This window comes from Callionymus lyra, chromosome 1, assembly GCF_982586985.1.
Source record: "Callionymus lyra chromosome 1, fCalLyr1.hap1.1, whole genome shotgun sequence".
NCBI lineage: Eukaryota > Metazoa > Chordata > Actinopteri > Syngnathiformes > Callionymidae > Callionymus > Callionymus lyra.
In genome coordinates this window covers 39,992,632-40,005,856 of record NC_141818.1, presented here as the reverse complement: position 1 = coordinate 40,005,856, position 13,225 = coordinate 39,992,632, and the positions used below count along the sequence as shown (strand labels likewise).

General features: G+C 44.0%; 1 protein-coding gene across 5 annotated transcripts in view; it reads left to right on the top strand.

Annotated features, from left to right (window-relative positions):
- The window catches only part of bnc2 (basonuclin zinc finger protein 2), a 167,575-nt gene that overhangs the window by 91,071 nt on the left and 63,279 nt on the right, over positions 1–13,225 (top strand). The gene's annotated exons all lie outside the window — the stretch shown is intronic.

The window sequence follows — 13,225 nt, the reverse complement described above, 5'->3', positions numbered from 1 at the left end:
AGTGTGTGTGTGTGTGTGTGTGCGCGGTCGACACTTAAGTGTGTGTTTGTGCCCGTGCTCATGCCATTCATTTCTCCTGAGTGGGTGGCTAAATAGTCCTATGCCAGTTGTGAGAGGAGTGGGAGTCTATGCATGTGAGCTGGGTTTTTTTTGTGCGACCGTGCCTTGTTTTTGTGTATATGTGTGTTGGCTCCGGGTCCATGTGTGTGCGGGTGCGAGGTGAAGTGTCTCTTGGCTGGCCTTGGCTGGAGAGCTGGAGGAGAGCAGAGGTGAAAGAAGAGATTTGCAGAAAAGACACGCACCACTTCCCCCATTACTACTTTTTTTCTTCAACTCTATCTGCCTCTTAATGGTTCTCCAGCTCTCTCCCCCCTTTTTTTTTTTTTTAAACTTTTCTCCAAATCTGTGTCGGTCTGAACCTTCAGCTCCCGTCCAGGTCGCTCACTCAAGACGCCAAATCAATCACCGTTTGACAGAATCGTAGATTTAATTTTAAAGGTTTTGTGCTTATTTAAGAAGTAGAGAGAATTCTGTCCTTTTTTTTGTTGAGCACCTTTATTGACCAAGACTTCCTACCTGCATCCTCTCCATGTGGTTTTCATGTCCGCGATGCTTTATAGACGAGTTAAATTATCACCGAGGTATGATTCTAAACCGATTCTAACCAATTTTAAACAGCCTTACTTTAAGTATCTCTTAGTGGATTATGGGTTTCTGTCTGTCTGTGTGTGTGTGTGTTTGTGAAAATGATAACATTAAAAGTCAGATGTAGGTGTAACATAGAACAATAAAAAAAAGACAGTTTTATAAACTAACAATTGTATATTCGAGAGAAATATATATTTATTTTCACACCTTTTTTTTCTATGCATCTTTTAATCTTGAAACATAACGCGTGGTTCACCTCTGGGAGCCTTGCAGCAAAAAAAATCCTGCAGTGATATGCGAGCGTCAACGCTGACTCCGACCCCGGGGTAAGCAGTGATCAATAAGCATCATGTGAGCATCACAGACAGGATCCATGTCAGCTGATTGGCTGTTTTCCCTTTCTCATAAAGGCTTGTAACAGCCCAACGTGCTCAAAGTCCAATAGGTTTGACATTGTTCAAATCAAATATATTAATCTTTTTGGAAATATGTTCATATATATATATATTTTTTTTTTACAGTGTCATATCTTCTCCCACTTACTTCCCTCCGTCTTTTCTGTCAGAGGTGTGTTAGTTATTTATCTTTGGCCAGTTTCCTGCAGCGGGAAGAAGTCGCCCGTGTTGCAGAAAATGTGTGTGTTTGAAGGGCCGGTCAGTCAGGATGTCACCACCCTGCCACTGGCTAATGAGGGGGTGTGTGGGGGGGGGGGGGGACACACAGGCGAAGTGCCGGGGCGGAAAAACACTCACATATATGAGAGGAATGCAGCTGTGTTATAGCCGAGTGTGGAAGTGTCTTGTGGCTGTGTGTGTGTGTGTGTGAGGAGGTGATGCAGAGGTGCACAGATTAGATTTAATGATCCACAGATTATCACTCTTTAAAAAATATTATATGAGGGGTTAAGCAGACGCTCGTGTTTACGTTACGGACAGGTTATATATACGAAGGAAGGTGACATTCGTGGTGACCTGCGCTAAGTGACAGGAACTTGTGCATACTTTTCAACCGTGGCTTCTCCCTTTTCCTGTTATTCCTCAACTCCTGCAATTTTTGTTTTCGCTGGGCTTTTGCCAGCGCCGCGAGAGAAAAAACCCGCTACTTTAACATGCGTCTTCAAGGACCCCCGTCTGCCCACTCTGCCGGACCAATTTGCCCCTTTAGCAGTGGCGATGAAGAAGAGCTCTTACAGCACGTCAACCCTTCCTTCTGTTGCCAAAGTGACTAATGCTGTCGCTGCTGTCAAAGCACTTTGAGGGGGAAAATTGCTGTTATTAGTATTAAAACAATCATCATCATCGAGATGTACCGCTAATGTAAGATAATTTATAGTACTGTATAATGACGGTTATTTCCACGGCAGAATCCACCAATGTCCCTTATATGTTAGTACGACTATATAATTGGTTGCTTCAAAACAAGGGTTGTCCAAGGTTATAAAATATAACCATGCATGTTGAACCGGACAGCTTGCTAGCAGGGAAGGAAACATCTTCTCCCCGGTAAATGTATTTTATTCCTAAAAATATCTGTTTTCACCTTTACGTTCAACTGGATGTCTTTTTGCTGTACTCTGTCATGAGTTTACCGGGGGGATTTGATTGCTAGAGGCCCAGGGTGAATTTTAAGGAGGTTCTGAAGAAGGGAGGCTATTGGTACCGACTGTGGTAGGCTTCTAGCCAAAACACACACACACGCATGCACACACACACGTACACATATACACTTGCACACGCTTACATACCTGCTTCTTTTTACAGTTTCTTTCCTCAAGCAGATTGCTAAAAATTTCTTCTTAACAACAGTCATTTGAGCTCGGAAAAAAAAAAAAAAACCCGTCTTAACTCGAGTCTAAACTCATTAGCTACCTTTTGTTGCGAGCAAAGTGTTAAGGCAACATGTGTAAGCATTTGTTTGTGCTCTCTGCTGACTGTGAAAAGATGTTTGCGCTGTTGGATTAATAACATTTAATGGCCACTGTTAAATGCAGCTGCCTTGGCATCCCACAGCTCATGTTTTTTTTTTTCTGACAAACTGAGACCCTGGGTGGCTTTTTTTTTTCTGTGTGCGTACAATGCATCTACAAGGTCATAAAATATCACACTGTGTGAACATATTGTGTTGGGCTAAGTAGAGAAAAATTGTATCCTATGATTTCTTTTTTCCCCCACTGTGATCGTGAATATTAATTGTGTATTTGTTTTCAGTTCAACGTCACGACACATTTGTCTTCTGGTCAAAGATTTGACACACGATACATTATTTTAAATTGTGACAGAGTTGCCACAGTTGGATCTTCAATGATGATCGTTTTCAGGAGAAAAAAACCCCCAAATTAATTCTTTAAGCCGACCACATATCGAGCAACAAGGTGCCTCTGTAGATGCCAATCTATAATATCAATTACATCACAAACGATCTAATTAGCTCTTCTCTGATTGACATCAATTGCTTTGACCCTGAAAATCAGCTGCAACCAGCCAGGGGTCAGAGGTCACGGCGGTCGACCCCCGCGCCGCCGACATTGTTAAAGGGACATTGATAGCTTTTTGAGCAAGGTTTTTCCTGCTCGCGATAAAGGATTTCGGATACTTGCGTGGAACGTCTGTGTGCTTTTCCTTTAATTTTTGTTGACACACAGACGCACACAAGTAGCACACACCTTCTTTGACTATGTTGATGCTTTCCCTGGAAAACGCTCGCCTCTTCCATTGTCGGGAAACACACTCAGCAATAAGTGCTTCGCTGGAGCCGCTGCATTTGTGTGCGACTACGACGGCGGATTAATATTTCATGATATTTAATTCATTTGATATGATTTATTTCCAACTTGTTTTTTTATCATTTTGAAGAGGTGCTAACTACCATTTATCAGAGGCTTGTTTGTGGCGACATACGACTAATAGTATCCTTAAGTCAAGGAATAACGATGAGCTAACAAGAGGAGGTACGATCAGGTGGAAGATGTAACGCCCGGGATATGGCGAAGCAACTCAAAAAAAAAAAAACGCTGACAGTTTGTGAGGTGAGAGGGAAGCTCTCTTTGAGATCAATTGGTAATAGTCTAAAGTCACAGGGGCGATTAGAGGCGTCGACTTGCTGGTGTTGTAAATGCTGTCAGATCAGTTAAAAGATGCCTAATACCTCTCAGGTTAAAAGCTGTAATAACATCAAGTGTAACGGGATCTGCGGGAAGTGCGAGTTAGTCTGGGGCGTGTGTGTGTGTGTGTGTGTGTGTGCGCGAGTGGAAAAAAGAACAGGAGAATGCCAAAAGTGTTTCATTGTGTGGCGTCTATTGTCGACGAGCGTATGTTTATGTGTGTAGCGTTAAGCAGCATAAAGCACATATAAAAGGCAAAGGCCGCGGGGTTGCTCCTGGCATTAATTCGGGGCCACCAGATGCCTGTCACCGCTTTAGGAAGATGGAAGCCAACAAAAAAAAATGGAAGAAGGACAAAGACAAGGGAGGGGTGATGGGGTGGGAAATAGAGGGGTGGAGGGGGGGGGGGGGGGTACCGCTGTTCAAATCATGTCACGTAGCGCTAATTCATCCAGCCTCATTAGAGCGAGGGAAGGGACCAGGGGGGCTCTCTCAGGACACACATGCATCTACACACAAACACCTTTTAGTTTTTTCCTACGCCACATACTTACACATGTAGTTGCAATTTCCCATCTATACACGCACACACACAAAGCCACTCCACACGCACACATGACACGGCCGCACGGGCGCAGTCACGGGCGCAGTTTGGGGAATAGAAAATTGCCTTCCAAGGAAGCCCCCGGCCAATTAAGGACCTGACCGTATTGAATGTCAAGTGTTAATTTAGGCTCCTCATCCCCTTCAACCCCCCGCACCCCCTTATGCCTCACCCTCACCCTGGGGGGGGGAGGAAGTGTCCCAGAGATGAGTGTATACTACATGTCAAGTCGGTCGGTTGAGCGCCTGCACCGTATTATTATATGTCGCCAGCAAGTAAGTGGCGATTGTCCTCCCTTTTCTTAGCCTTTTTTTTTTTTTTTGTTGTGGTCCCGAGAGAGGTCGCAGAGGGGAGGAGAGAGCAGGGATTATCTGCACTGTTGTGATAAGAGGGGGAGCGAGAGCGCTGGACTGGGCGACGTGTAGGGGACAAACAGAAAAAGAAGTAAAAGGCGGGCAGAGTGTTTGTTTGATCTCACAGGACTGGGCGGTGACCCTTGTTGTCTCTAAATGGCTCCGCATTGTGACCCCGAGCTGATATTATTTGTGGACCTCCTAGGAGCGAGCACTTTCGTGGTTAAAGTTTTGGAAAACAAAAAAAAAGAACATGCTCTTAAGAGTTATGTAGAAAACTTTTTTCACAACAAGTACAGTTGTCGCCGAAAGGGGTTGGCACGGTCCACAAGGATGTCTGTAAGTTGGCCTGATGGTTAATGCCCACCTCCTTACCTCCATGATCTAATAGACCTCCACTTAGTCTTAATGGGCAGATTCCCTTTCTCCTCTTGTGATGACTGTTGCACCCTTTAAAGGTGCAATTGCCAGCTTGTCTTTCAGACCCTCTATCCTCCCCCCCCCCCACCCCTCCAGCCCTCCCTAACTGTCTTGTAGCTCATGTTCACAACCTCTCTGTGAGGTTAGAGAAGAGTATTTCTAATCATATAAATATTAATGCCTTGCTCGCATTTCAACCAGAGCCGATTCTCTTGCCGGAGCCAGCCCCTCTGGCTGTTTTGTCCGAGACCTTTTGTTTTACATTAATGCCGGTGTAGTTACTTTGACGTTTTCTCTCCAGTTCCTGTGTGTGTGTGTTTGTGTCCGAGTGATACAAGTGATCCTGTGAAATTGAATAGAGACGTTGAATATATTGATCATATCCTCCTGTGTGTTATTACCGCTCGCTGCTACTGACAAAAGAGACGATGGGCCACCTGCGAGAAACACTGACAACTTGCACGAGACGACTTTAAGATCAACAATTCTTCTTGATTCTTGAGAATTCTCTGCAGTGGCGTCTTTGAATATGTCATATTTTCTCGAGGAACTCGTATACTTTTAATTATTTATGTTTTTCGTTAGGAGCTAATAAGCAAATTAGCTAATTCAACACGATTTAACTAACAAAACTATGATAGATTCCACCAGAATTAAAGATATGTGTTGGCTCGGAGCAAATTTAAGGAATCACGACAACAAACCACGGACAAATTCTTACGTTTTGTCAAATAAAATAAACAATTTTATGCTGTGTTTTGCATGCCATTTTGAAAATTAATTTGCAACATAGTTATTTGAAGCCGTAGAAAGGGACTGAAAAAAACTTTCTTAAACTCAGCTGGAAGAAAAGAATATCACTATTTTTTAATTATAATAATGAATACATTGTGGAATTTGGTAAAGCCTTAATCTTATCATAATATAAACCCATATGAGTGAAGTTGGCTTGTAAATCAAGATTCTAAACTGAAATGCTTACATTAATTTTTACATAGAAGGTTTGTTGATGTCATCACTCATGGTAATCCCAAGTTATATATCTGCATGACACAGTTTATGACCATCTATTGAAAGTAATGCTTTAATATGCCTTTTTTCACTGCAGCATTTCATGTCAATAAGGTCAACGAAGGTCACGGAAGTGTGTAATTCAGTCTCAATCGACAACAATCTAAATGGACGAGCGTGTGCCGCTCCTGGTCCTGCGTTAGTGTCTCTGCGGATAGTGATGTCTGCGGACCCTCTGGAGGTCTGTCGGTTCTAATTGATGACACTGACCTGAGAAAGTGAGGACAGAGAGTGGCGTTGGAGGCTTTTTTAATGGGTTAAAAGGGAAGAAAGAAACGCCGCGACCAGTGGCCTAATCCCTACGGACGGGTCATTTTTCCCTCTCCACGATAGATGTCATCAGCCGAGCACGTGACACAGATGGATAATGCGAGTGTCCTGGGCGATAGTGTTGTAAATTAACACATTACCGGGCGGCCACACACACACACTATCATCCCTTTAGGCTCACACACAAAAAACACACCTATAGCCTCACTGATGCGTCTAGCTGAGCTGGGTTTTGTGGATTGTACTCCTCAAGTGGCATTGATTTGTTAAAGTGCTGAATTAGCAGAGGCAATCCAGCTGCTGGCTGTTCTACTTCTATCCTTTTTTTTTTTTCATTTTCCAGCATGATCCTTGTACTGTCTGCAACTCATAGGTGGCTCCTGCCAACCACAACAGAATTCTTACGTGCTATAAAAAATGCTGACACACCAGTTTTAGCCAAACAAACACTGTTCATAAAACATAAAGTCATAGTTTTTCCATAAGATGAGTTTCAATGTGTAGGTTTATGGACAGAGGGTCGTAATAATGTGTGGTTGTTTACGTAGATAACATCTAGAGGATCTAAGAGGGGGCAGGTGAAGGATCTTGAAGCAAAAGATAATCCTCACGAACTCACAACCCCATCGACTCATTTTTATTCTGCATACGACCAGATCCTGCCCCTCCTTCAAGGGAAGTAACCTTCATAACATAAGTGCTCCCTCAATCATTCCCACTCTTACTGGTTGTCTTGGCGAATCGCAAGTTTATCTTTTCCCCGTTTTCATTCTCAGAGTGGAACCTAGTTGTTGTTTTTTTTTTGTTTTTTTTTCTCCACTTTGTACTTTTGAAGGTCTGCGGCTCAGGCCGTGTCCTCCAGCCAAAACTACTATGTTCTTGACTGCGAGGGAAGCAGTGTGTGCTGCTGGCTGGGGAGTTGGTATTATATGGCCAGACATACAGAGGAGCTAATATCCAGACCTGCAGTAGCCTGCTCATTGTACGACCACACACAGTGACACGGCCCAACTTTGGTTCGCTCAAACTGAGAAACTGACCCCAACGCCTGTAGATGAAGACAATATTTTACTTGTAGTAGTTTTTTTAAATTACAGGGAGGCTTGAAACAGAAACAAAATGTGTCTATAAGTCTAATCTGTGGTTAGAGAAAAACATTAGTTTTGAAGAAACTTAAAAAGGTTTGATATTTGAGTTGTAATTTAAACTTTCCTGACTCACTCACATGTTTCAAACGTTGAAGTCTTCCTCGCCAAGATGCATTTAGTTTACAAAAGTAGATTTAATTATGACATAATAAGGACAAACAAAAATAAACCACTAAACTTCAACATTTTGCCGACTACATGGAGTAATCACAGCACCATTTCTTTCTCTGCGGAGAATGCAGTAGTTTGTTGTGTCTTCTCAGCCCCGAGTCGAGGCCATCGTAGCGAGAGGTGAGCGTTTCTAATCGTCCGTTCCATTGTCACCCGTCAAATTAAAAAAAAATCAAATTTCTGACTTGAGCTTTGAGTGCAAAACTTCAGCGAGAAGAAGACGGTCCCCCCACTGTCTTGCTCTCCGTCGTCCAGCCCAAACAGTAACCATCTGGTGACCAAAGCCTGACCCTTTCCCTTGTCTCGCACAGACGCAGATACACACATATGCACACAGTGAATGTCGGACTGCAGCCAAGTGATGAGTGAGTGACCACTCACCACCGCCACCCCCTCCTCTTCTCCTGCAGAGGGTCCGTCCCTGCCAGACCTCCCAAGTCCCACCCCTCACTGCACACGATTGGCCGATGAAAGGTTGATGTGTGCCTAATCTGTCCCGGGCCTCAATAAAATGCTCAATAAAGCGCCAACCGAGGTTCTGAAATGGGTAATTGAAGAAGAGCAAAGAGGAAAGGGCATCTAAACACTATTAATTTCACTGACTGGAGGAAGAAAAAAAAAATGACATCATCTTGGAGTGAATCATCTTTTTATCCGTCCAGTCATCCATCTTTGAGATTCATTTACTTATTACTAAGATAATAGCGAGTAGAGAAAAAAACTGTGGTATGGTTTAAAGTCGTGGATGTCAAAGAATAAAACGAGAGGAGAGGTTCAAACGAGAAGGAAAAAAGTGACACATGCATCACGGGGTTGTGACATGCCAAGGTCGTGACACGGGTCGCCCCCTCGGCCGTCCACAGAACACACACTCGTCACCTTTTCGAGTTCCGCCGTGTGTTTGTGTCCACATGTGTGTCAAGGCGTGACCGTCGCTCTGCAGCAAATGGGGAAAACCTCAAACTCGTTCAACCCAGGCTGAGCAGTCGGGGGAACGAGGACTGCGGGGAGAGCCGGGTCCAGTGGCCAGGGCACCTAATTGCAAGTGTGTTGTTGTGACCGGGTCTCACCCTTCAGGTTAAATGCAGGATAAGAATCGTTCCAACAGCAGAATGTCAGGGGGGGGAGTGAAGGGGAAGTGAAGTCTGCTGATACGGTGACCACGTTTAAAAAAAAAAAAAGAGTGACGGAGGGGTGAAGAGAGAAAGTGGAGCTTCTGAGCCAGAAAAACACTGAAAAGGAGAAGATAGTAATGTGGTCTGAAAGGGGGTTGGTGTGGGGTTCAGTGTGCATCCCTCGCCCTGAGGCTGATTCATTGTGACAGTCACTTAGAAGGATTTCACTTCCTCTAAACTGTGGCTCTCAGCAAGAAATGCCATAAGTTGGGACAATTATGGTCTGCAGTAGATATGGCGGGACGCATGCAGAGTTGGCCGTCGAGAGGCAGGAAAGGATTGAGGTATTTGTGCGTGTGAATTGAGAGAATTGCTGTATTTGTCAAGTTCAAATGATGTTCATGTGTGTGTGTGTGTGGGGGAGAGTGTGTGTGTGTGTGCATAGGGGCCATTGCGAGGTTGTTGCATAGCACACATCGCGTCAGGGATAGCAGGCATCTCACTCCTCATGGTACCGTGTGTTACCACTCCGACTCCCTCATTCCTTCACCTCGTGTCTGTAACCCAACCGGGTGATAGAAGGATGGGAGTGAACGGGAAAAATCAAAGAAATCTGTCAGGAAAGAAAACGCTGATTTTTTAAATATTCCATGCTCGGATTAATCCCTTCCTGTTTCTTTTCCTGAAATCTTTTAAAATGTGTCCCACAAGTCTTTGACTGGAGTACATTGTGCTTTAGCCGTGTCATGTATAGGCTCTGCCAAGAATGTCACTGTAATTTGAGCGTAAATTGGTTCCAAGAAATACATTTTCCCGTTTTTTATTGAGTCTTTTCTCTCTCAGCCCTGTTATGTGCTTCGATGATGAGTTAATCGTCTGCACTCGGTTTTCCTTCCACTTTGTCTGTCTGAGTGACACATGCAGTTTTTCTCCAAATTATGCGTGGAAACAGCGTTTTTGCGCTAGAGTGTTTGAGAATATGCACGTTGATATAAAAAAAAAAAAAGAGTTGAGTTTGAGTGGTGACGCTAACATTGTTTATTTTAAACAAAGGGGGGGGGCAGGAGTTTAGGGGGGCTTTAGACCTATCAAAGAAGAGGTAATGATGTCAGAAGCCAGGATAAGAAGATGAGGAAAAAAGCTCGCCGAGAAGACAGTTTGTGACCCCACGCCTAAACAAACCAAAAAAAAGATGATGACACTTGTCCGTTATTAAAAAATTCTATTTCATTATGACTTATCGTAGGCTGGTTCTGACTGGGGGCCGTCTAACTTACTGCAGAAGACACTTTGAAAACAATGAATTTGTTTCTCTCGCAGCCAAGCGCTGATCCCAGCAGCTATTACTTTATACATAAAAAAAAAAGGCTGCCTCCACTCTATTGGGCATAATACCCACACTCCCTTGCAGCAGTCATTATCCCTGACAGGGGTCAAGAAGGGTTGTGGACTAAGCACTTCATCGACTAAAGAGTCAATAAGGGACTCATGTCTGTCCACAATGACCCTTAAAGTGATCTATTTCAGTCGGACGGCATTCGTATGAATGTTTGTGCGGAGATTACCAATCCGCCATTCATGGCGGGAGAGCGACTCGCAAAGTGGATAAAAATTGCTGAAAAAAAAAACCTGCACGGTATCTTGTTACGAATAATACGTGTTACAAAATGGAGGGACGACGGACATTCTTCTGGCTCCGAGTCCAGTCTCGACACCGATGGCTGCGGCTTCAGTCCGAGCTGGTTTGAATAATTTATCTCCTCTTGCTTTTTCCTCCTCTTTCGCTCCTTCCTTCCTTTCCCTCTCCCCTCCTCTCCTCTTAGCACTTGATTCATTTGTTTGCTTTGAGGAGCTAAATCTTGTTTGCGCGTATTAATAAGTCAAGGCGGATTACACCCCCCCCCCCCCGCCGCCACTTTTATCACTACAGCCCTGTAGCATTCGTGTCCGCTCCGCTTACACCATGTTTGCGGACGGGGGGCTCTGTTTGCTGAATGTTTTCCCCCCCATTCCGCCGAGGCGGCGTGCGCTCGGCTAATTAGATTAATTCCGATGCCTGTAATGATTGCTCACCATCTATTTTTAATGACTGCTGCATATCAAAGTGTAGTAAAGCATGCAAGAGGAGCCGACTATCAGCCACGGTCCCCTTGTCATTAACCAGTGAGTGTGTGTATGTGTGTGTGTGTGTGTGTGTGTGTGTGTGTGTGTGTGTGTCTGTCCTCGTCCTGCAGGATAAGAGAGAACATGTGTTCGGCCTGGCCTCTTCCTGGCCTTTCTAAATAAATAAATAAACAAAAGAATCCCTTCTACTTGACCAGAGGATTTATTTTGGCTGCCGAGGTGGATTTCGGTCATTTGACGACCTCCTTTTTTTATTAGCATTTTTTTTATTATTCCTCATTGTTGAATCATAATTACAAAGTGGTTCGTTTTTGTTGTTGTTATTCATTTAAACCACTTAGACGACAGGAGTGTTGAACTCCATCAAGCAAAGGGGCAAAAAATTCAGTATTTTTTCCAGTATTGTCGAGCACTTGACTCTGGTGTTGACAAACTGCTTTCATTTGTTTTGAAACAATAATGTGTTTAAACATCAGCTGCTGGAGTCGCCTGTATCCTCTCGTCCTCAGACATCGCTGGGATTCACACAGGATTTCATTGTCCCTTTTGGCTGCAGAATACATGAATACGGCTGCTGCCGTCTAGAGTTCCGAAATCTAACTGCAACACAGAAATGATTATCTAATCTTAAAACACACACACATTAAATTTAATTCAAATATTAAATCAAAATTAAAACCCCAGTCCACCCCTGATTTCTATTTCAACAGGATTGCACGTGGAAATGTGTGTTAAAAAACCTACAAACCTCCACAGTTGCTGAACGCACACCAGTACTTCTTGGACATGAGCGATATTTGTAAACACACCAAAGTGTGAAGGTTCGGATCAGCACTTCGGAAAACCCACTCGCACTCCCTCTTTCTCACATCCTCAGCCCGTTCCCAGAAGGAAAAAAAAAGAAAAAAAAAAAAGAAATCGGCAGTCCATAATAAACTATCTTTCCCAGACACCCTATTGTGATGTTATCTCCATAACTATCCATATATTGATCCAGCGCTCTCCTTCCTCCTCTTTAATTCTCTCACTGACTGGCCCCTCCCTTAAAATCCCCCCACCCCCCACCACCTTCCCAGCCCTTATCTAATCTGGCTACGCCACTAATGGCAGCCATTCCCAGCCATGAACAAGTGCTATAATGTGCTTTGGTAAGCCGTTATGATGTGAAATGACCCTATTGATTGTCTAGCATCCCCACTGACAAAAAAAAGAAGTGGCAGCAGTCACTTATTACTGTTAATGAGCTGTGGGATGGGCCCTAAGTGGCAATGTGTGCGCACACGCGCCTTCCCGCTCGCCCTCGCGCGCAAACATAAGCACTTTGTATAATCGTACGAGTCGTTTTTTTCAAAAACGATCGGGCTCGGTGACACATTGGATGCGTTGCCAACAGGAAGTCCCGGCGTGGGGGGGGGGGCAAGTGACGAGCTTTTAATACCCCGTCGCAACTATCGCTCACGTACCAGATGTTTTTTGTTTTTTTTATATGAAGCACGTAGCGACTCTGACAGTGGTTTACGAGTGCGATTCTGTGAGGAATACTTCGAGGTGGTACTGAGGAGTGACCCGGTCTGTTAGCGGAAAAAGAAAACTTGGAAACTGTCTCATCTGCAGGTTTTAAAGTAGTCATTCATATGCGCTAGCTTCGCTGTTGCCACTGCCATCAGATCAAGAAGGAGCAAATTTGAACTCATTTCGTGATTTTTAGCCATTTTTTTCCAGGTCTGTTGTGTCTAATTCAACATGTTTTTGGGTTTGCTAGGGTGTGCTAGGAACTGTGCAATGCTGCAAAGCTAGGATAAATCGGTGTTCTAGTGGTGACAGTGAAGTTATGTGGAATGAGCTTCTTGGCAGAGGTATGCATTGACTCAGTGCTTTTCTAGTTGATTAGTAAATGAGCCCGAGAGGGTGTCGATCTCAGTGCGTAGTTGATATATTTATTGTTATATGGCGACAATGAGATGAGTTAACGAAATCACAACTAGGATTAATCTTGTCTTTTTTATTATCGAAGTATAATTTTGCCCACAAAAGCGTCACTGGTCGGTCTCATCAGATGCCAAACCCGGGGAAAGGCCACAGGAGAAGGTCTGACACGCTGCCACCGGGAAAACAAGAGTCTGTCTATGCCAAGCTGTTTTATGAATGAGGATCTTCTTGTTTATGCATGTGCTGTGTTTGTCGCCCACCGCGTCTTTTAC